The sequence below is a fragment of the Pleurodeles waltl genome, chromosome 2_2 (assembly GCF_031143425.1).
Source record: "Pleurodeles waltl isolate 20211129_DDA chromosome 2_2, aPleWal1.hap1.20221129, whole genome shotgun sequence".
Taxonomy (NCBI): Eukaryota; Metazoa; Chordata; class Amphibia; order Caudata; family Salamandridae; genus Pleurodeles; species Pleurodeles waltl.
Genome location: NC_090439.1, coordinates 1,126,718,283 through 1,126,741,430, shown reverse-complemented (window position 1 = coordinate 1,126,741,430; position 23,148 = coordinate 1,126,718,283).

The window sequence follows — 23,148 nt, the reverse complement described above, 5'->3', positions numbered from 1 at the left end:
GCCCCCAAAAAATAAGTGCCAGTGCTCAGCACCGGAAACAACAATCACAAATTAAGCACTGCCATGATCCATTCCTCTTCTTTAGCTAGGACAGGATGCTGAAACGACATGACAATGTAAACAATAACACAGTCAATAAAACATTTCTTGAATAAAATCATCTAGCGTAGTAATGCAAACCCCTCTGAGCTTACACCCAGTTTTAGGTATCGGGCCGTTCTAAGTGCAGCATGGGCAGTGCTAGTAACCAAGAATCATCAGGCCTAAACTCAGGCTCCACAAATAAAGAACACATGCTCATTTAAGCATGCAGTTTGACATAACTTTAAAACCTAGATGTCAGACCAGTCAGGTTAAAAGGAGGCGAGCTACTGACCCCTTTAAATTGATAATTTCTGCATACCCTCTCGCAATAGGCAGTGATGCGGGCTGTGGGAAGCTCAGCCCGGTCCATCAGCGAAGCCCTGTGCACCCAGGTGCATACCCAGTAGTGAGCAGATACCCAAGTGCCTGGCTTGGGACACTGCACTCCAGTGTTGACTGTTTATGCCTGCCCAGACAGTGCCAGTCTGACCATTTTATTTGCTTGCAGAAGAGCCTAAGGCACACTTGCTAAGGCAGGGTACCCACCAACTCCGCCATAGCTGCTGTGCAACAAGAGATAGCTGCTCCGTTCCTAATTGTAGGTACAGATGTGGGCACCAGCCGGGGTCGCTGTGCTGCAGAGGGGCATATGATACCCCTCTCAAACTACATCCAACCCTTACCAACCCCCAAGAAGCGTCTAGGAGACAATCCTGATCAATATGCTGTCTGCATGGAAAGCAGGGGATATGTCTCAGAGCAAGGAAACACAACACCTGGGCCTGAGGAATAAAAAGGTGCCAGTTGAGTTCCAACCTACACAGGCTGGTCCAAGAACAGTGCCCCCTCTCTCAAAGAATAAGGAGAGTCTCACTCCGGCACTAAGGTACCACCTATAAGGAAACAAGAAGGCACACCCCTCGACATAAGAGAGGGGGCATCTAACAGGAAAGAAGAGGGCATTACTCTTAGAATAAGTGAGGTAACAAAGTTCCCAGGAGCCAAGGAGGCCCATGTCTCACAGGAAATATACACATTTATAAACCATAATCGAAGCACATGTCAGGGAGGTCAGAGTACATCTCTGAAATAAGGATATCTGCCAGCAGTAACCGACAACATTCGATTAACAGAGACACTTTGCCTTAAGAGTGCAATATTAAAAAAAATAACAATGAGGATGTGGGTGGCTATGTTTTAAAAAAAAGGAAGGGGGACTTACCTTCAATTATCGAGCTCACAACGGCACCATGCAAGAGCTCCAGGCCCAGCAGCAGTAATACAGGATGTCACGCACACTAATTCAGCAAACATTTGCATTTTAATCCTACAAGTCTACAAATTGACATCAATACTGGAAAGATGAAAGGCTGAGTTCACCTATTCAGGACTCAGACTAATGCGGGAGCTGCAAGCGTTAACCCACTGAATTATCTTACATTGTACAGGATTAATTTGAAAATAATACTTGAAATAGTATGTTTGAGAATGCAGTGGGTTCATGCACCTGCAGCAGACGCTTGCCCTGAATGAAATGAATATTGAGACCAGAAGTGAATGGTCACCTGGTGGGCTGGAAGCAGACTCTTGCCCAATAGAAGGTGTAGTTGCACCGGAAGTGAAAGGTCACCCCACTGGGTTGGAAGCAGATGCCTACCCGGAAGGAATTGAGTGGTTGCACCGGAAGTGAAAGGTCACCTCACTGGGTTGGAAGCAGACGCTTACCTGGAAGGAATTGAGTGGTTGCACCGGAAGTGAAAGGTCACCCCACTGAGTTGGAAGCAGATGCCTACCCGGAAGGAATGGAGTGGTTGCACCGGAAGTGAAAGGTCACCCCACTGGGTTGGAAGCAGATGCCTACCCGGAAGGAATGGAGTGGTTGCACCGGAAGTGAAAGGTCACCCCACTGGGTTGGAAGCAGATGCCTACCCGGAAGGAATTGAGTGGTTGCACCGGAAGTGAAAGGTCACCCCACTGGGCTGGAAGCAGACGCTTACCCAGAAGGAATTGAGTGGTTGCACCGGAAGTGAAAGGTCACCCCACTGGGTTGGAAGCAAATGCCTACCCGGAAGGAATGGAGTGGTTGCACTGGAAGTGAAAGGTCACCCGGTTGGGGCTGCATGCTGACACTTGCCTGGAATGTGAATGAATGGTTACACCCAAGGTGACAGGACACCTGGGGCAGACTGGCTAGCACTGAATGTAGGGCACAGTACTTGGAGGACATGAAAAGGAGGGCAATAGCTCTTTGAATAAAATAAAATGGTGATTGAAGGATTGATTGTAAGTCGAAACATTGCTAAATAAACTGCGGCCTCAATTCTTCCACAAAAGTGAAATTGGTGTGGTCTGAGTTTTTGGGATCCGGGACGGGACCAGGTGGGGGGTGCCACCGCTATGCTGTCTGAGATACCCAATCGGAACAAAGGTTAGGCCAGTAGAGGGATTTAGAACTTTACCTCTCTTCGGATCTGGGATAGGCCGCTCGATTGACTGGAAGAGGCACTGAAGAGGTGCATGACTGTCTTGCACCTACACAGTTCACCTAAACTACATAGCACGTGCTCTTCCCCACTGCCTCTCCAGACTCAGTTCTTCACTTCCAGTGCACTCAGTGTAGGGCCGGAAGGTGTGGACTGGATTTTGTGCAGTGGGTCAAGCAAAATGGATGCTGATAAACTGTGCAAAGTCCAGTGCTTAGCTTTCTGGCTGCAGCCTCTAGCCGCACCCTTCTCCACTTCATCACAGAGTGGGGCGGGGTCAGTAGTCCCACCCCACTCTGTGATGAGACGGGAAGGGTGGGGAGGTTGGGTCCACTCCTTGATTGGTGTGCATCCCCTGGTGCTGCAGGACTTCAGCCTGAAGTGCCCAGGGGATAACTTTCACAAAATGTCATCAAAGGATGGAGCTCAGCCTAGAGGGCTATTGCTTTGTGGGCTGTGAGATCGTCAGCCCCGCTATCAATAGCAGCCCCAGGGAATAGGCTGCGAATGGCCATCAGTAGGTCATTCCTTGTGGTGCACCGATGTGTTTGCAAGATTAAGCAATCGTCTTGATTGCTGAAAGTGATTAGAAACAGAGCGTGTATGTGTGTTTCTGTATGTTAATGACATCACATTTATTCAAGTTGGAAGCAAAACCATTTGGGGTAGAAAACTAAAGGGGGCGGAGCATGGAGGAACCGCCCCAGCGAGGGAGAGTTATATCTGTGGGGTGAGCCCTCCCTCTCATGGATACTCCACATTTTGAATATTTTCTCCTTCCATTAAGCCTCACAATTGTTGCTCATTTGTTTGCAAAACTTCTTTTCAATTTACACTGCCCTATCTGGGGATCTTCACTCAATTCACAATTATGAACTTTAAACTACCTATAAGCTACTTTGCCGGCTGTGCTCATGTTGCAAAGTTTCAGCTACTGGGTTAGAAATAGTGATATCCAAATAGAGGCTTTAGGTCAGCCTTACCCGAGGAGGGGTGTCCAGCGCAAGTCCAGGAGAGCTGGGCCCGGGCCAGATTTTCTGCAAAATAACTGACAGCATAAATTTTATTGTACAGACATTTATGTTTTCTGCATATTTTGAACATTTTACATAGATTCAGTCTACATTGGACACCCTGCTCACCAGCAGACCATGCTCAGCACCATTCCCTATGTCCCTGGTCCATCCTGCGGAATAGTGATGTTGTATCTTGTGTTTTTCAGGAAAGCATCTGTCAGAAAGGAGGTGTCAGCCCCGCACTGAGGTAAGAAATGATCTCAACCTCTTGAGATCCTTATAACAAGATTTCACATCTCATTTCCTTCATCTGTTGAGTTATTGGCTAATCCAACTGCAATCTGATCAGTAATTTGAGAACTGTTGAATAGAGCGACTCTAAGAACTAATATTTTCAGTAGTTATAAGTTGCATATGCATAGTATAAATCACTTCATAAAAAGCAAGTTATTATTTTTATCATTAAAATATCATGATTCATTTTAGCAAAATTCACCATACAAGCAGATTTATTAGAAAACATTTGTGCATAATATTATTTTGTTGATGTCAAGGATGTATTAGAACTTCACTTGTTTTTGCCATAACAAAATACCATTGCTTCAGATTTTTGATGTCTTAACTTACATTTTTATGCTTTTTATATTTTGTTGCTCTTACTTTCTGAAACAAAATAACTACTCAATCCCCAGCTGTGCCTCAGATACTTAACCTCACCCCCCCCTCACCGCTTCCTCTGAAACACCTTATCAACCTTGGGCTCCTCCCTTGCATTTTAATGGCATCCCCGACAAAGACACGAGCTCTCCTGGCACCTCTGCCTTTCCAACCTGTCCAAGCCCACTAAAATGTCTCCTCTGCATGCAGCAGCAACACAGTGAGATCACCAGTAGTCCTACCTTGCCAGCTTTGATGCCACACTGGCCTAGGATGCAATCTGAGCAGTCCTCATCTGGCCAAAACTCAAACAGCAAACATCAACCACAGAAACCTACAAAGACAGACTTTCAATCAACTATGGAGGTATCTCCCGGTCATATTACAATAATAAGAAGACATCAAAGTTCTCCATTCAGACCTGAATCCCAAGGTAACAGAAATCTAATGTGAAACAACAGGATGTCCAATAAACCACAAGAGCTACCTTATACCCTGGCTGCAGGAGTATAATGAACCAGGCAGAGCCAAACAGATCTACTAACCAGGACACAGTGCAGACAAACATCTGCCATGAGCCCTAATCCATGCTAGGTCACCAAGCAAAGAAATGTACAATAGATACAACCTACTAGCAAACCTTAAACCTGAGCTCCTTTTCATAAGAGACACCTGGTTAGGAGATCATACATCACTAATCCTAAATGAAACAATTCCTGATGGTCACCTGACCCCCTTCAGAAATCAACCAAAGGGGAAAACTGAAGGAGGGATTGAGATTGGTCAATAAATACACTCCCATCATACTTCATTAAAGATATGGCCATCTCAGAATGTGAAACGCTGCTCGTTCACTGGTCTCCACTTGTGAGATTCTCTGGCTTCTTCCTTCTCATATATCATCTCTACCTGCACAACCCTGCTTTTCTGATAACACCTACTGCAGCGTTCACACAGTGACAACCATCCCCATTTGCACACATATGTGCCCTATATGTTTCAGTGTACACCCAGGTATAGCGCCTATCCGGAGTTCTCTACAGGGAAGGGTGTGCGGACACATATCAAGCAAGGGCTTACCAACATGAGATGACCAAACTGAGATATCTTTTCAGACTTACTTCAATGAGGCTAAATGCAAAGGCAAGACCAATGAGGGGTCCCCAAAGCATTATATACAAGTAAGCTTTGGCAGTGTTTATAGAGGCCATTCAGTGTAGAGAAAAAACAGATGTCTTCTCCCAGACCAGCCTTAAGAACATAAACCAGTAGAAACCATGGAACCAATAAAAACCCTAGGCCCTTCAATCATACGTCTCACTTTATCAACGTCCGTCAAGGAGTTCATTGGTTCTCTCCCTGAAGTACCAACCACTGTCTAGAAAGGGCAAGAGAACAGAGTTAACATGTGCCAGGAGATGCCACCTTATGTCTCTAAAATAGCTATTGTCAGGTGACAAGTGGGACAGTGAATGTGAGTGGGTGACAGCCCTCAACTATCTTTAGAGACGGGACGCTGCCCCCTTCTTCCAAACCGCATGTCCCTTACCCATGTGGTTGCAAGCATGCATGTACAGGCACATTCACTTTCAATGAGCTCACTGGCTGGTTTTCATCTGACCAGGCAGCACCCACCATAGGACCTTTGGCTCTCTAACTCTTTGCAGAGGGAATTCAACACTGTTTACTCTTTGATTGCTGCGTTGGTTTCAAAGTTTCACTAACCTGGCAATACAGATCCCAAAGAGGCGGTGCTTGTATCACCACTTCTCTGAACACGCTGACAACCATGCAAAGGGTATTTATGCCAGCCATCTGCAGACCTGGGGGAGAGCAATTGAACTAGAGAGAGACAAACTGAGATAGTAGGGGTAGAAATATCTTATTCGATGAGGAACTGAACTTCACCTGGCCCTCAACCCTCAGATCACTAGTTACCTTCTAGTGTCAAATGTCCACGTGAACAACAACAAAGAATATCTGTTTGCGAGAGTCCTTGAACCTTAGTGTTTAATAGAAAGTTATCATTTTCACAGGCGTATATTCAGTACCACATGTTTCTTCATACAGAATCATAAATGACAGTCAACACGTTTCACAAATTTTGACTTCTTCAGGGCTCAAACCGTATGATTAAGAGTTTCTTCCTAACTTTGTGCATATCCTTGCTCCCCTAATAAGGGTGTGAATAATACAAACTGGCTACTAACACTAAAGGTTCAAGGACTTTATATTTCCTCTCAGACAATCATATATTCTTTTTGTTGTTCACAGACATAGTGGACTCCTTCACACTGCCTGTTCTTACAGCCTGGCTCAAGCTGCACTTCAGGGGGGTTCTTCTTGTCCACAGAGATACCTTATCACTTACATGATAGCTGTAGGAAGTTGGCTCTGTATGCACTATCTCAAAGTGAGAGATAGTGTGCACAGAGTCCAAGGGTTCTCCTTAGAGGTAAGATAGTGGCAAAATTAGATAATACTAATGCTCTATTTTGTGGTAGTGTGGTCGAGCAGTAGGCTTATCAGAGGGTAGTGTTAAGCATTTGTTGTCCACACACAGGCAATAAATGAGGAGCACACACTGAAAGACTTAACTCCAGGCCAATAGGTTTTATAGGAAAATATCATTTCTTAATTTATTTTAGAACCACAAGATTCAGAATTCAAGTAAGTACATACATTGTAAGGTACTTCACACAGGTAAGTATAGAACTTTGATTTAAAACAGTAGTACACACAGCTTTGGTTAAAATGGCAATAAGCAATTTTAAAAGTGGACAGTGAAAAAATCAACAGTTCCTGGGGGAGGTAAGTTTGGTTAGGTTTCTCAGGTGAGTTAAGCACTTACTCAGTCTCCTGGGCATAGGCAGCCCACCGCTAGGGGTTCAAGGCAACCCCAAAGCCACAGCACCAGCTACACAGGGTCGGTCAGGTGCAGAGGTCAAAGGAGGGCCCAAAACACATAGGCGCCTATGGAGAACAGGGGTGCTCCGGTTCCAGTCTGCTAACAGGTAAGTACTTGCGTCCTCGAGGAGCAGACCAGGGGGGTTTTGTAGAGCACTGGGCACACAAAACACACCCTCAGCGGCATAGGGGCAGCCGGGTGCAGTGTGCAAAGTAGGTGTCGGGTTTGCTATAGAAAGCAATGGAGGGACCCGGGGGTCACTCTGGCGATGCAGGAAGGGCACAGGGGGGCTTCTCTGGCCAGCAACTGACTGGGCTAGGATGAGGGCTGCCTGCTGGTCACTCCTGCACTGGTAGGTGGTTCCTCTTGGTCCTGGGGGCTGCGGGTGCAGTGCTTGGTCCAGGCGTTGGGTTCCTTTGTTACCAGGCAGTCGCGGTCAGCGGGAGATTCTGGATCCTCTCTGCAGGCGTCGCTGTAGGGGTGCAGGGGGGCCAACTCAGGGTGTCCACATCGTTGGAGTTGCCTGGGAGTCCTATCTGCGGTGTTAGTTGTCCTGAACTTGAGCCGGGGGCGTCGGGTGCAGAGTGTGAAGACTCACGCTTCTGGCGGGAAGTGAGAGTCTCTTTAAAGTTGTTTCAAAGTTGCAAGTTTGTTGCTGTTTCTGAACAGTGCCGCTGTTCTTGGGAGGTTCTTGGTCCTTTTGGTGCAGAGCAGTCCTCTGAGTCCTCAGAGGTCGCTGGTCCCGCAGGATGCGTCGCTGTGCAGGTTCTTTGGGTCTGGAGACAGGCCAGTAGGGATGGGGCCAAGTCAGTTGTCATCTCTGTCGTCTCTGCGGGGCTTTCAGGTCAGCAGTCCTTCTTCTTGTTGTAGGTTGCAGGAATCTGATTTCCTGGGTTCAGGGTCACCCCTAAACACTGAATTTAGGGGTGTGTTTAGGTCTGGGGGGCCGTAGCCAATGGCTACTGTCCTTGAGGGTGGCTACACCCTCCTTGTGCCTCCTCCCTGAGAGGAGGGGGCACATCCCTATTCCTAATGGGGGAATCCTCCAAAATTAAGATGGAGGATTTCTAAAGGTAGGGGTCACCTTAGCTCAGGGCACCTTAGGGGCTGTCCTGACTGGTAGGAGACTCCTCCTTGTTTTTCTCATTATCTCCTCCGGACTTGCCGCCAAAAGTGGGGGCTGTGTCTGGAGGGGCGGCATCTCCACTGGCTGGGATGCCGTGGGGGCTGTAACAACTGGCATGAGCCTTTGAGGCTCACCGCCAGGTGTTACAGTTCCTGCAGGGGGAGGTGAGGAGCACCTCTACCCAGTGCAGGTTTTGTTTCTGGCCACAGAGTGACAAAGGTACTCTCCCCATATGGCCAGAAACTTGTCTGGTTGTGGCAGGCTGGCAGGAACTGGTCAGCCTAACACTAGGAGTTAGACTGGCATGCAGGGGGCATCTCTAAGATGCCCTCTGTGTGCATTGTGCAATACATCCCACACTGGCATCAGTGTGCATTTATTGTGCAGAGAAATTTGATACTAAACTTCCCAGGTTTCAGTGTAGCCATTATGAACTGTGGAGTTCGTATATGACAGACTCCCAGACCATATACTCTTTTTGGCTACCCTGCACTTACAATGTCTAAGGTTTTGCTTAGACACTGTAGGGGCATAGTGCTCATGCACATATACTCTCACCTGTGGTATAGTGCATCCTGCCTTAGGACTGTAAGGCCTGCTAGAGGAGTGACTTACCTATGCCACAGGCAGTGGGTTAAGGGCATGGCACTCTGAGGGGAGTGCCATGTCGACTTAGTCACTTTCTCCCCACCAGCACACGCAAGCTGTGAGGCAGTGTGCATGTGCTGAGTGAAGGGTCCCCAGGGTGGCATAAGACATGCTGCAGCCCTTAGAGACCTTCCTTGGCCACAGGGCCCTTGGTACCAGGGGTACCAGTTACAAGGGACTTATCTGTGTGCCAGGGTGTGCCAATTGTGGGAACAAAGGTACAGTTTAGGGAAAGAACACTGGTGTGGGCCTGGTTAGCAGGGTCCCAGCACACTTTCAGTCAAAACAAGCATCAACAAAAGGCAAAACGTTAGGGGGTAACCATGCCAAGGGAGGAATTTCCCTACAATAGCTCACTATTTAATTAACATTCAATTAACCTCGTGGCAGTCTCTTTGAAGCCCACTCTACCATTGGTGAAGGCTCTCTAAATTCTTGGAGCTGAAAAATAGAAAAAACCTGGACAGTGCTTTGTAAAAGATGCACAAAATAACCTGAAGTGTAACTTACATACCTATAGGGGTAACTACCTTCAGTGAATAAATATGAAGTACATCATCTGAATGGTTCTCAATATACATAGTTCATCAGCAGTAACGTAATAAATTCACATTGGTCTAATGATGCTTCAATTCCTGACAATGCGCATTCACTTCGCACCAGTGGCGATACCTTCACACCGTATGTGCTTCAAGTAACATCAACAAATCTGTACAAGGTAAGGATTCACTGGTTCCCCTTGTGAACAAGTGCAAATAGAGCTTGTAATTCTAGGAATGATGACTCCACTACCAATGTGCAAATCAAAGTCTAAATCCTTGATCTCAAGTGTTATTGAGTACTTCTCTGTAATCAAAGTCTTAACCGGTTCTGTGCCGAGGACGTAGTGGTTACGTCCTGCGGCACAGTGGTGCTGTGCCGAGGACATAACCATTACGTCCTCGGCACACAGCTCAGAGGGAGCGCTCTCACTCCCTCTGTGTGCTTCCCCCCACCCCCCCATAGGCAGGAATGGAAGGGGAAGCCCTTCCCCTTCCACCCCCGACCTCCCCCACACCCCCTGTGACATCAGCGCGCGCTGTTTGTCACAGAGCCTCCCCCATCGCGCTGGAAGCTCAGCTTTGCATTTCTCTTCCGATCACGTGGGCGAGGCCGAGAGAGGCTTCAAAGGGAAGGAAATGTATTTCCTTCCCTTTGAAGTCTCTCTTTGCGTTTTGGCAGCCGGATTGAAAGTAATCCGGCTGTCAAAACGCCCACTAGACACCAGGGATGTCTTTTTTATTTCTGAAAGTGGCATAAGGGAGCGACCCCTTGGGCAATGTTCGCTCCCAGGGGGGGCATTTTTTTAAGGCCTTTTCTGCCCCCAGGGGGTGGGCAGAAACCTCTAGGCACCAGGGAGAATTTTTTTTTGTTTGTTTTAGGTGTGGGGAGCGACCCCTTAGGCAAGGGTCGCTCCCATAGGGGGCAAATTATATTTAGGCCATTTCTGCCCCCCTTGGGGGCAGATTGGCCTATTTTTATGAGGCCAATCTGCCCCCAAGGGAGGCAGAAACCACTGGACACCAGGGATTTTTTTTTGTTCGTTTTTCACGTAAGGGGAGCGACCCCTTAGGCAAGGGTCGTTCTCCTGGGGGGCAAATTTATTTTAGGCCATTTCTGCCCCCCATGGGGGCAAATCGGCCGATTTTAGGTGAATCTGCCCCAAGGGGGGCAGAAACCACTAGGCACTGGGGATCTTTTTTTTTTGGCGCCGTCACGCAAGGGTCGCTTCCCGGGGGGGTGGAGTAGGGGGCAAATTTATTTTAGGCCATTTCTGCCCCCCCTGAGGCCAGCTGAGCTAGAGGCCAAAATCCACAGGTAGGCACTTTGCAAAAAAACACCTCTGTTTTCTGTGAAAAAATTTGATGTGTCCACGTTGTGTTTTGGGCCCTTTCCTTTCGTGGGCGCCAGGCCCACCCACACAAGTGAGGTACGATTTTTATCGGGAGACTTGAGGGAACGCTGGGTGGAAGGACATTTGTGGCTCCTCTCAGATTCCAGAACTTTCTGTCACCGAAATGAGAGGAACAAGTGTTTTTTTGGCCAAATTTTGAGGTTTGCAAAGGATTCTGGGTAACAGAACCTGGTCAGAGCCCCATAAGTCACCCCATCTTGGATTCCCCTAGGTCTCTAGTTTTCAAAAATGTACAGGTTTGGTAGGTTTCCCTAGGTGCTGGTTGAGCTAGGGGCCAAAATCTACAGGTAGGCACTTTGCAAAAAACACCTCTGTTTTCTGTAAAAAAAAAACGGGATGTGTCCACGTTGTGTTTTGGGCCATTTCCTTTCGTGGGCGCTAGGCCTACCCGCACAAGTGAGGTACCATTTTTATCCGGAGACTTGGGGGAATGCTGGGTGGAAGGAAATTTGTGGCTCCTCTCAGATTCCAGAACTTTCTGTCACCGAAATGTGAGGAAAATTTGTTTTTTGGCCAAATTTTGAGGTTTGCAAAGGATTCTGGGTAACAGAACCTGGTCAGAGCCCCACAAGTCACCCCATCTTGGATTCCCCTAGGTCTCTAGTTTTAAAAAATGCACAGGTTTGTTAGGTTTCCCTAGGTGCCGGCTGAGCTAGGGGCCAAAATCTACAGGTAGGCACTTGGCATAAAACACCTCTGTTTTCTGTCAAAAAATGGGATGTGTCCACGTTGTGTTTTGGGGCATTTCCTGTCGCGGGCGCTAGGCCTACCCACACAAGTGAGGTATCATTTTTATCGGGAGACTTGGGGGAACATAGAATAGCAAAACAAGTGTTATTGCCCCTTGTCTTTCTCTACATTTTTTCCTTCCAAATATAAGAGAGTGTGTAAAAAAGACGTATATTCGAGAAATGCCCTGTAATTCACATGCTAGTATGGGCACCCCGGAATTCAGAGATGTGCAAATAACCACTGCTCCTCAACACCTTATCTTGTGCCCATTTTGGAAATACAAAAGTTTTCTTGATAGCTATTTTTTACTCTTTATATTTCAGCAAATTAATTGCTGTATACCCGGTATAGAATGAAAACCCACTGCAGGGTGCAGGTCATTTATTGGCTCTGGGTACCTAGAGTTCTTGATGAACCTACAAGCCCTATATATCCTCGCAACCAGAAGAGTCCAGCAGACTTAACGGTATATTGCTTTCAAAAATCTGACATTGCAGGAAAAAGTTACAGAGTAAAACGCAGAGAAAAATTGCAGATTTTTTCACCTCAATTTCAATATTTCTTTTTTTCAGTTGTTATTTTCTGTAGGAAACCCTTGTAGGATCTACACAAATTACCCCTTGCTGAATTTAGAATTTTGTCTACTTTTCAGAAATGTTGCGGTTTCTGGGATCCAGCATTGGTTTCATGCCCATTTCTGTCACTGACTGGAAGGAGGCTGAAAGCACAAAAAAATCGTAAAAATGGGGTATGTCCCAGTAAAATGCCAAAATTGTGTTGAAAATTTTTTGATTCAAGTCTGCCTGTTCCTAAAAGCCGGGAAGCTGGTGATTTTAGCACTGCAAACCCTTTGTTGATGCCATGTTCAGGGAAAAAACCACAAGCCTTCTTCTGCAGCCCCTTTTTCCAATTTTTGTGAAAAAAACGAAATTTTCACTGTATTTTGGCTAATTTCTTGGCCTCCTTCTGGGGAACCCACAAAGTCCGGGTACCTCTAAAATCCCTAGGATGTTGGAAAAAAAGGACGCAAATTTGGCGTGGGTAGCTTATGTGAACAAAAAGTTATGAGGGCCTAAGCGCGAACTGCCCCAAATAGCCAAAGCCTGGCAGCGAAGGGGTTAAACAACTCCGGAGGAAGTATGATGTGTTCCGACCTATTGCAACAAAGTCCCAACTGCACCAACTAAGTATTGTAATTGTCCAGCAAGGAACACTCTGAAATACAAAGACTTTACAATCTATTGATCCAAGATGAGATCTCATGAGAGTCCCGCGGCTCTATGGGAAACGTAGTTTGAAGATGATTCCTTCAGTACTTTAATTCATAAAGCAATAAAAGGATTTTTTTTATATTCAATTGTTTTTAGCAAACTTAACACTCTGCTAGTTTCCTTGGCATTGGAAGGATGTAAAGCTGAGTTAGGTGCATACTTTGAAATCCTTAGATCGAATATGTAATGGACGTAATAAAAAAACAGTATTTGAGCTGTAGAAACGCACACCTGATTAGACAGATGGTCCTCAGATGATCACGTAGACCCCCATTCCAACCGCTTCCTGTCAGGAGTATGAAAGGTTTGTGATATCTTCTGTGTGAGAGCAGGGGCCAACTACTGTATAATTACGCTTTGTCCTGTTTATCTGATTTGTAGGGGGCTTTGTTTCTTGCTCCTGTCCAGGGAAGCTTCCCTTTTCATTTGCAGAACATTCTTCCTCTGAGCTTAGCTGTAAACAAGGCTATAAATCAGGCTGCTATCTTCCTCACATTTGGTCTTTGTGGGCTTTCTGCACCCTCTCTCAGCTGCCTGGCTCCTGCCCTTCCTTGGCTTGGATTTTCTTTACCAAGTGTGCCTGCCTGTGTGCTTAGAGCAAGGGCGGAGGATCGCTTGTAATTGCTTATAGCCTAGGCACCCAGCTCTACCAGGGCCCACTTCTGCTCCACACTGGGATCCCACTCGCAGCTCCATCAGTGCACCTCAGTTCACATACTCCAAGCCCTCAGCCGTGCCAGTGATGGGAACCCCACAAGCTGTCTGCCAGAGCACCTCAGTTCTCACAGTCAGTACACTCTGCTGCTCCAGTACTGGGACCTCGGGTGCAGCTCAATCAGTGCACCGCAGTCCACACACTCCAATTACAGCAGCGCAATTATAATATTCAGTCTCACTGCCAAGCCAATACTGAACCCAAAAGAGCAAAACACAGCTCAGTCAGTGCACCTCAATTCTAACATCCAATGCCACTGTCGATGGGAACCACCACAGCTCAGCCAGAATCCATCAATTCTAACATTAAGTGCACGTTTCTTCTCAGTACTAAGGCTCACACACGCCCTTCAGGACTCCTCACTTCTGTGGATCATAGGCAATGCCACTCCCATGTTGGGCCCCACTCGCAGCTTCACTAGGGCACCTCCAGGCTAACACTCGGCAACACTGGCACATCAGTACTAGGTTCCACACATAGCTCCATTAACATACCTCCCTTCTGACCTTGTGTTGTTACTATTCCAGTACTGCAGCCCACATACAACTCTGTCTGTGCACCGGAACCCTAACCTGCAGCGCCCCATTATGCTAATACCAGGAATTACACAGCGCTCTGTTTCTCATTGCTCACCCGCTGCCTTCCTGTTATTCCAGCACTGGGCTGGGACGCACCTCTGTCTGTACCCCAGTCCTGATCTGAAGCGCCCCAGTATTGCTGTATTGGGGTTCACATACAACTCTGCTAATGCACCTCAAGCTGTTCTGCAGTGCCCCCCGCTGTTCCACACTCTGACTTCTGTTTGAGGATGTGGGGGAGCCAATTAAATCTATTTTTAGCTGCCATCTTTATTTGGGAGGGTCTGTTTCACCTATCTCTCTCCGTTCTTTGCCTTTACTCTGTTTGCTCACAATGTTTTCTTTCTCCACCACTTCCCTCTTTCCAGCTCTTAAAATCCACATTCGCTCTTTCTTTCAACGGTTTATTTCTCCTCCTCTCCCTTTTTTATTTCCCTCTTCCTCTTGCTGCCTCCTCTTTCAAACTTGCAAAAACTCAGTTATTTATTTCCTTGTTTCGTTCCTCTCTTTTTCCTTCATCAGACGTTCATTCTTTCACTATTTTTTCTCTTCCCTTCATTCTTTCTTAATCTTTTTTATTTGCTCTTCCCTTTGACTGGGTATGCGTTCTTCCAATTTTTTGTTTTTTTAGATCTTTCTTCCTTCCGTTCGCTGGTGTTTTTGTTATCTTTATCTGTCATTTCACGTTTTACTATAAATCCTTCTTTTTCTGGTCTGTATGTGGAAGCCAAGAGTTACTTGTCGGGACCGAAGTGTCAAAGTGGTTTTCTCATTCTGTGTCTGTGGGAGATGTCAGTACATACATACCCTGGTTCTTTCGCTGCTTGCTTCTCTCACCATGTTTCTTTTCTCTAATGCTCATTTTTCTCTTCCTTTTCACACTTCTTTCTCTTTTTTCCTCTTTATCTTTCACTCGCTAGCTTCCTTCCCTTTTTTCTTTTGTCTCACATGTTTGCCCCATTTCTTCTCTTAGTTGTGTTTTAATTTTCTCGTTCTTTCTTTCTTTCCCTTCTTTCTTTTATTTCTTTGCGACCCCTTCTTTTTCATCCTTTTGTCTGTTGTATTCCTTTTGCTTCTCTATTTCTGCCCCATCCACTTTCTCTCCTGAGGCCTAGTTATCAACGGAGCAACGGGTGCTGTGGCACCGGGGCCCAGAGACCTACGGACCTCACTCAACTCTAATTACTGCTGTATTTTCCTACTGAAATTACAGTCAACCATTTCCCTTTCTTACTCCCGGGCCCATGACACCGTTACTACGCCGCTTGTCCTCTCCATCTTCACTCCCAACTCCATCTTTTCTTTCACCCTTCAATCTGTCCCAAATGATATTTTTGTTATGGTGTTTTAAGTATTACACTCTAATGCCAAAAGTTTATTTCTGATAAAGGTTTATATGATAATTGTATATGTTTTAAGATAGAGGAAGAAGGTACATGGAAGTTCTTTAGTTAAATTCTGGGCCACAGAAATTATATGGTAGGAAAATACAAAATTATGAGGCAGGGTTAACCAATTTATGTGGCAAGAAAAGTCCAGTTACGAATTTACAATTGCAATAGCTCTAACTCAAGAAAATGTGAGACCTATTGCATTGCAAATGCTTGTTATATACAGTATTCTGTCTTATACTTGTAATGCGAAATGCCCAAGAATATGCTATTACGCCACACTGTGTAACTGAACTGTCATTTGGGTAAACAATGCGAATGAACAGAATTTGAGTGGCTGTTCATGTCACATGTGATTTTATTTTAGTTTTTAGTGCAAAAATCATCCTCACATCTAAAATGGATGCGCGCTGCAAAATAGCACTAAACGATGGACTGCCACATTCCATACTTTCACATAATGTTCTGAGCATTTTTCATTAGTTACACAGAGAAAATTATGCGAATTTCACCTAAAGAGGGCACACCTACGTATTGATCTCCTGTGTCTGGACACCATACCTCTCAACCTAGGAATTCGACAAGAAGGGGGTAGCAAGGGTTTTTGGGCTGGTGATCCCACTGAAATCAATAGAGGTGTGAAATTAGTTTGGAGGGTGGAATGTTGGAAATGCAGGTCAATGATAAACATTTAGCAGGACAACTCAGTGAGTTGAGAGCTTGCTGCTGAAAAATGCCATCTTTTGAGGGTTACAAGTTTGAATCCCAGCAAGGCCGACTCAGCCTTCTTTCCTTCTCAGGTCGCAAATTAAACACCATTAAATTGGGTGCTTGTACAACCTGCGAGTTACAGAGCAGAAATGAAGAAATATAGAATGAAGTGCTATTTAAAAAAAAAAAAAAAAACTAATATTATTCGGAAGATCCTTTAAGTGACAGTGGTTTGAGGGGTGTAGGAGGCTTTGTAAGAAGGGAATTGAAATCAGCTCCGTTGGTTTAAGACTCTCCTTAAAATAGGGTGACCAGATGTCCCGGATTTTCCCAAACAGTCCCGGTTTTTAGATGGCTGTCCCAGTGTCCCAATGCTTTTGTTCATTTTAAGGAAATGTTCCGGGTTTTGGGGCACAGTTCTTGTCAACGTAAACCTTTTGTTAATTTTAAATAAATGCCCCAGTTTTCGGGTCAATGGTCAGGTCAACCTGCGAGTCAGAAGTAGAAGGTACGCACTCCTTTCATATGCAGCTCTAGAGTCTTAAATAATTGAAGAAGTAGCTCATGGGTTTCTGCCCGTGTGCTGCTGCCTTCGCACGAGCGCGTGTCTCACGAACGTATACAGGAAAGCCCAGACATAAAAGTGAGACTAAGGCCCATATTTATACTTTTTTAGCGCCGCATTTGCGCCGGTTATTGATGCAAAAACGGCACAAACTTACAAAATACAATTGTATTTTGCAAGTTTGTGTTGTTTTTGCGTAAAAAAATTACTCAAATACAGCGCTAAAAAAGTATAAATATGGGCCTTAATGCTTTAGTCCTACTTTTATGTCTGACCTGTCCCGGTTTTTTCTTTTCAAAATCTGGTCACCCTACCTTAAAAGCTGAAGGCAGCAGGTAATAAGCATATCACAGTCTGAAAAGGGGCTGTGTGTGCCAGATAAATGAGCAGGAAGTATGGTAAGCAAAGAAAAAGATTTTAAAAACCTGCAGCTGACAAAACAGTAACACCTGAAACTAAGATGGCAAAGTTAGAGTTTGGGTACGGTGTCTACAGGCTGCAAAACTGAGGAAATATGTAGGTTTGTGGTGATTTTCTATGAGTTTTATGGCTAATGGATGCCTTTAAAATTTTCAGTTCAAGCTGCCCTTCCTTTAAAAGACAGTAATAACCAGGGCCACTGAAATTATACCAGTCCTTGGCTGCAGCGTTTTCCAGATAATTAATGGTTTGCTGCATTTGCCCATAATCCATCTACCACATAATCTGCAGATTTTAACAAAAAATTTTTTTTATTTCTAGCATAAATAGATCAAAAGTTACTAAAAAAAGTGGAAGGCCCTATGCAAAGGATGAATGGTCAGCTTTCAGTTGATTATTACTGCACTTGAATGTTAAACTGGTAGTAATGAGGTGAAACCTTTCCTGAACAGCAATAAAATGTGAACAAATGATAAAGTAATACTGACAGAAAAATTGTCACATTATGTTGCCTAATGTGCCTTTCTTGCTGCATAATTTAGTCTAACCTGATGCATAATTTGGTCTTCTCCTGTCCATAATTCCAGTGACCCTGGTACTAACATCAGCATATATAACGGCGAAACATAACATGCCATAACACCACAGCACCTATGTTTGAGAGGAAGGAATAGAAATACATGTCATCAGTTGGGTTTTTTTGCGCTTCATATAGTATTGGAGGAATGTTTGATGGAACAATGAATTCTGGAACCACACATGCCTGAACAACGCGGTCAGAACAACAAATGCTTTTACCACGCATGCCTTTACAGCGAGTTTTCATTGTAAAAGCATGCCTAGTAAAGGCATGTGTGGGAACGGCATGCGTGGTTTTAGCATGCGACCCCCCCACCTGCTCTAAGGCCCAGAAGTACTCCACCCCTAATACTAAAAATACCCCCACCCCACCCCTAAAACAAAACTACCCCAGATACATCCCACCCACTCTGAGCCCTAAACCCTTCTCCAACCTCCCCCACCCGCCCTAAAAACAATGACCCCCACCGCCCCTAAAAACCAAACTACCCCGATCCCCCACCCCTAAAAACCAAACTACCCTGATCCCCAAAACCAAAAGTACCACGATCCCCTACCCCGCCGCTAAAAACCTAACTACCCCACCCCTAAAAACCAAAGTACCCTGATCCACGCACCCCGCCCCTAAAAACCTAACTACCTGACCCCCAAAAACCTATCTACCCACACCCCCAAAAGCCATACCACCCCAATCCCCCACTCCAAAAACCAAACTACCCATATCCCCCACCCCCAAAACCCAAACTACCCTGCTCCCCCACCCGCAAAAAACAAACTACCCTGACTCCCCACCACCAAATCGAAAGTACCCTAAACACCCCACACCCAAAAACAAAACAACCCTGACCCCCACCCCAAAAACAAAACTACCTCAAGCCCCCACCCCCAAAAAACAAACTACACCCGACTCCCCACCCACCACCCCCATAAACCAAACTACCCTGATCCCCCACCCTCCAAAACCAAACTACCCTGATGCCCCACCCCACCCCCAAAAAACAAACTACCTCGCCCCACCCCCAAAAATAAAAGAACCCTGACCCCCTACCCCAAAACAAAACTACCCTGTCCCCCACCCCTGCCACCTAAAAACAGAACTACCCTGATCCCCCTCCCCTAAATCCCAGAGCTGATCCCTCCACCCCACCCCTAAAAAAAAAAACTACCCTGATGCCCTCACCCCTGCCCCAAGCCCTTAATGCACCCCACCCCTAAAAACTACTCCTAACTCCGCCCCAGCCCCACTTACCTGACTGCATCCTCTCCTGATGCACTCTCCCTTTTTCTCTGCCTTAACCACGCATGTGCGTTGTTCAGCACATGCGTGGTTAAGGCAGGGAAAACAGGAGTCGTTGTTCACGCAAGCGTGGTTTCGCTTGCGTTAATAACGTAATCGTTGTTCTGGAGTTGTTGTTCCAGACGTTTCCACATTGGAGACATTTACATGAGCAGCAGTTACATTACACAAGGACACACTCATTATTTGTAGGCATTGAGAGAATAAGTGACTTGCCCAGAATCACACGATGTTGAACTGATGCTGAGACTTGAACCTGGTTCCCCGGCTCCAAGGTCAGCAGCTCCGGTCATTATCGATGTTTAACTTCTAGCAGAGCCTAAAAAGGGGACAGAAGAAGGGATTGGTTCTGGTGCATTTTGGTGCCTATTGGGCTGGTTCTTAGGTGCTAATTGCGTTGCTGTATTTTTCACAAGATAAGTTTTTTAAAAACAATGTTAGACGGTGGGTAAGTCCGATGGTGGCGGGTCTGTGGTGGTGCAGTATAGGTATGCTGAAACTGACAAGGGCGTGGTCTGTGCAGGTCATCGTTTTTGGCATATCCTTTGTGATGTTGCTGAATGAGGAGAAAATTGGTTCCAAGAGGAGTCCAGCGGTGTGGTTGGTTCTGCAACATGCTGGGTAAGGCCAAGGTTTCTGAGGTTTTCTCAGAGGGCCGTAGCGTTGGGGTTGGTGTGATCTTCTAGGGGAAAGTTAAGGTCTCCAAGGAGCATGAAGGTGTTGGTGCTGATGATGAGGGATGTGACAGAGTCTGTGGAGACCCTGGCAAAATTGGTGCGGGTCTTTGTTGTCTGCATACAAGGGTTCGCCGAGGGAGAAAGTTGGTTGCATGCATGACAATGGACCTGATTCAGGTGGGAGGCTCCCTTACTGAAGCACAAAAATGGCTTTATTTGAGCTGTCTCCTGCCTGAAATTGCCTCTGCTTCAATAGAAATCAATGAAGAAAATAAACTCCCTTGATTTTTTTTAATCTCCCCCTTTCCTGTTCTGAAATGTTGGCATGTATGTGCTTGTGATGCGTATCTTTGTCAAGTTTAGAAGAGGCAGTGATCCACTCAATTGTCCATAGTCATGTTAATGACAGTAATTTCCAATATATTTTAAATTTCTGCTTTTGAAATTTCTTGAATGCCCACGATGGCGGCACACTGGTCTGGACATCACTTTATTGTTAACCTCTCCTTTCCCCACACACTATGTTCACCCCAACCATCCACCTCACCATCAAAGACATCACAGAGCCAAGTGATGGTCGTGAGATGCTGAAGTCCACTGGATTCAAGCTAGCCTAACTGATGAAGGGTGATACCCTGAAACCGGTCCTAGGATGCTTGTTTCCGGTCCAGGGAGGACCTGGCTGGGCAGTTCGGGCTGGATTGTTCCCATGAGGAACAGGGTCAAGACTGATTTGCATATGGCTGGGTCCAACCTGGGGTGGCGTGGTGAGCAAAAAAACAATGGATTAAACCCAGATCTTTGTGACTGGGGGTGAATGTTTGATTTGCTCTGCATTCCGTCCTTCATCTCTTCTTTTTGCATTTGAAGTCCACAAGGACAGCAGCCACACTTGTCAGCTCAGCTGAGCAACATTGAGGACACGTGTGCTGCCCGCTCCCAGTCCTGGCTGAGCCTTTCCCTGCCAAGAAAAGGTAATAACACCTGAGCCAAGCACCTGCTAGGATGTCGCTGCAGATACCCCAATCGGTGCCAGGGGAGGAAGGGCCAATCACCAGGACCACTGGAATTATTTGATTCTGCGGCTGCAACAGTTTTCACATAATTATGGATTTGTCACGTTTGCCACATAATCCATCATCTGCTGCATAATCTGCAGATTTTAACAAAAAAGTTGTTTCTAGCTCAAATGGATCAAATGTTAGAAAAAATGTGGCAACGTGGGTTCCTGCACAACGGAAAGCTTTTTGCAAAGCTAGACTGGTCATCTTTTAGTTTATTGATGTACTGGTGTTTAAATTGGTAGAAATAAGGTGAACTGTTTCCCAGACACAGTTACCAGGTGTAAAAATGACAAAATCATGAAGCAACACTATCACAAAATGTGCATAATTGTGCCGCATAATTTGCCTTTCCTTGCTGTATAATTTAGTCAACCGTGACGCATAATTTGGTCCTCCTCTGCCGCATAATTCTAGTCTGCCAATAGCTCATTTTACAAAACAGAGCAGTCAGTGCTGCATCCATCCTTCTCCCAGGTGGCCCGCAGCCATGAGAGGGCGACTTTATAGTGTCACGAAGCCGGTGGAGATGCAGATGATTTGCCTAATTAACGTCAGACTTTGGCGGGGATGCGGATAATGTTTCTGAGTGTTCTAATCCGCAATGCGTGATACTTTGCAGGCATGAAGGTTAAGGAAAAGACCCGCAGCTTTGTGCCTTTCAGAACGCATCTGAATGCGGGACTGCAGTAACACCAAGCAGGCAGCAGGGGGAACCCCGAGGAAACAAATGCACGTTAAAACGTCCCATCAGCACCCCATCATAACCCCATTACAGGAAACAGATTAAGGCAGCTGGGCTCAGCCCTGGCACGGAGCCTCTTGATTTGTGGGCGGGCCCAGCCAGGACTCCTTTAGGTCTGGCTCGCGCAATGCGAGGCTAAACAACTGATGCAGAACATCAGAGGAGGCGAGCGAGTGTTGAAGGCCCTGACCAGTTTAAACTGCTGATAGTTTTGGGAAAGTGCATCCCTTGGAGTGTTAAAGCAGGGTTAGACTAAATTTATATTTCATTTAAGAACATACTTTTATGCAGATTTTTTAAATGTTCTTACTGGTCTTAATTTTAAAATGTGGGTAATTTTTTGGCCAGGTGGCAACCTCTATCTTCTTAAAGGAAAGGGCTTGTACCACAACACAAGTATTTGGTATGTATGAGAGATGGACTCAAGTGGACTGGTATTGGCCAAGTCAAACACTTAATGCCCTCTGCCCACTGTGACGTCATTGGCACCATTGCTGGATTGGCACCAGGGCACAGCCAGTGATGGCATACACATAATCAGCCACAGGGGGTCTCCATTTTAGGCATTACACCACGCACATTGCACCTCTGTGGCCACCAGGGGGTGATATAACCCTAGAAACCAGACTTTCCCTCAGACTTTCCCTCAGCCATGCTTTGATCTTCATAATGTTCTGTTGACCATCGTGGACAGGCCTACAGGGCAACCCAACAGGCTATTTACAGGACAAGGATCTGCACTTTGGAAGCCCACGGGCTCCTCGTTGCTGTGTTTAATGTTCTAGATATACTCTCAATATCCTTCACGCAACTTCTAAAACTTTTCAGAAGTTTGGTCAAGAAATATAGGTGGCCATTCTTGGCAGACTCCTCGAAAGTACCCCTCAAGGTGAGAGGCATTGGGATGGGTGGTTTACTAGGGAGACCACAGATTGTTCACTGCCTTGTGCTCCTGTCTTCATAGGACGAGCTGCTAGGTGTAAACTGCTGAAGTAATAGGTGGTTTGGCACACATCACCCTCCATGAATGGCACGTCACAGTCCACCCCCTGAAGGTACCCTCCTTAAGCAGCATATGCTCTGCGATGAAGTGAAAGACATGCTGATGAAACTGCAGGTGAGAAGGCTTAGATCCTGATGGAATGAAATTTCTCCTGACTCATGAAGTATTGTGACCAAGGTGTCCCTATGAGGAGACCCCTATAGACTATGAGGCCATCAGGTTAGCCTGCAGCAGTGCTAAAGTTAGCGCACCGTCCTAGTGCGCATGCCCTGTGCAGGCCCTGTATCCCTCTCAGTGGCTTGAAAGGATTGTGGAAGTCACGCTGAAGTTCCACCATCTTGTTCCCTGAAGGTCTGATGGATGAAATATCTGCCCTCCTTTGTGCTGTTGAGTTTTAGAACATTTAATGCTTGCTTGCCGTGCCATCAATGAATCTGCCGCTGTGAGTGAGTGCACTGTCCCCTCTGCAAACGTTTCACTGGTGTCAGCTTCTCCAGCAAGGACTGGGCGTTGACCATCAGAGCGAG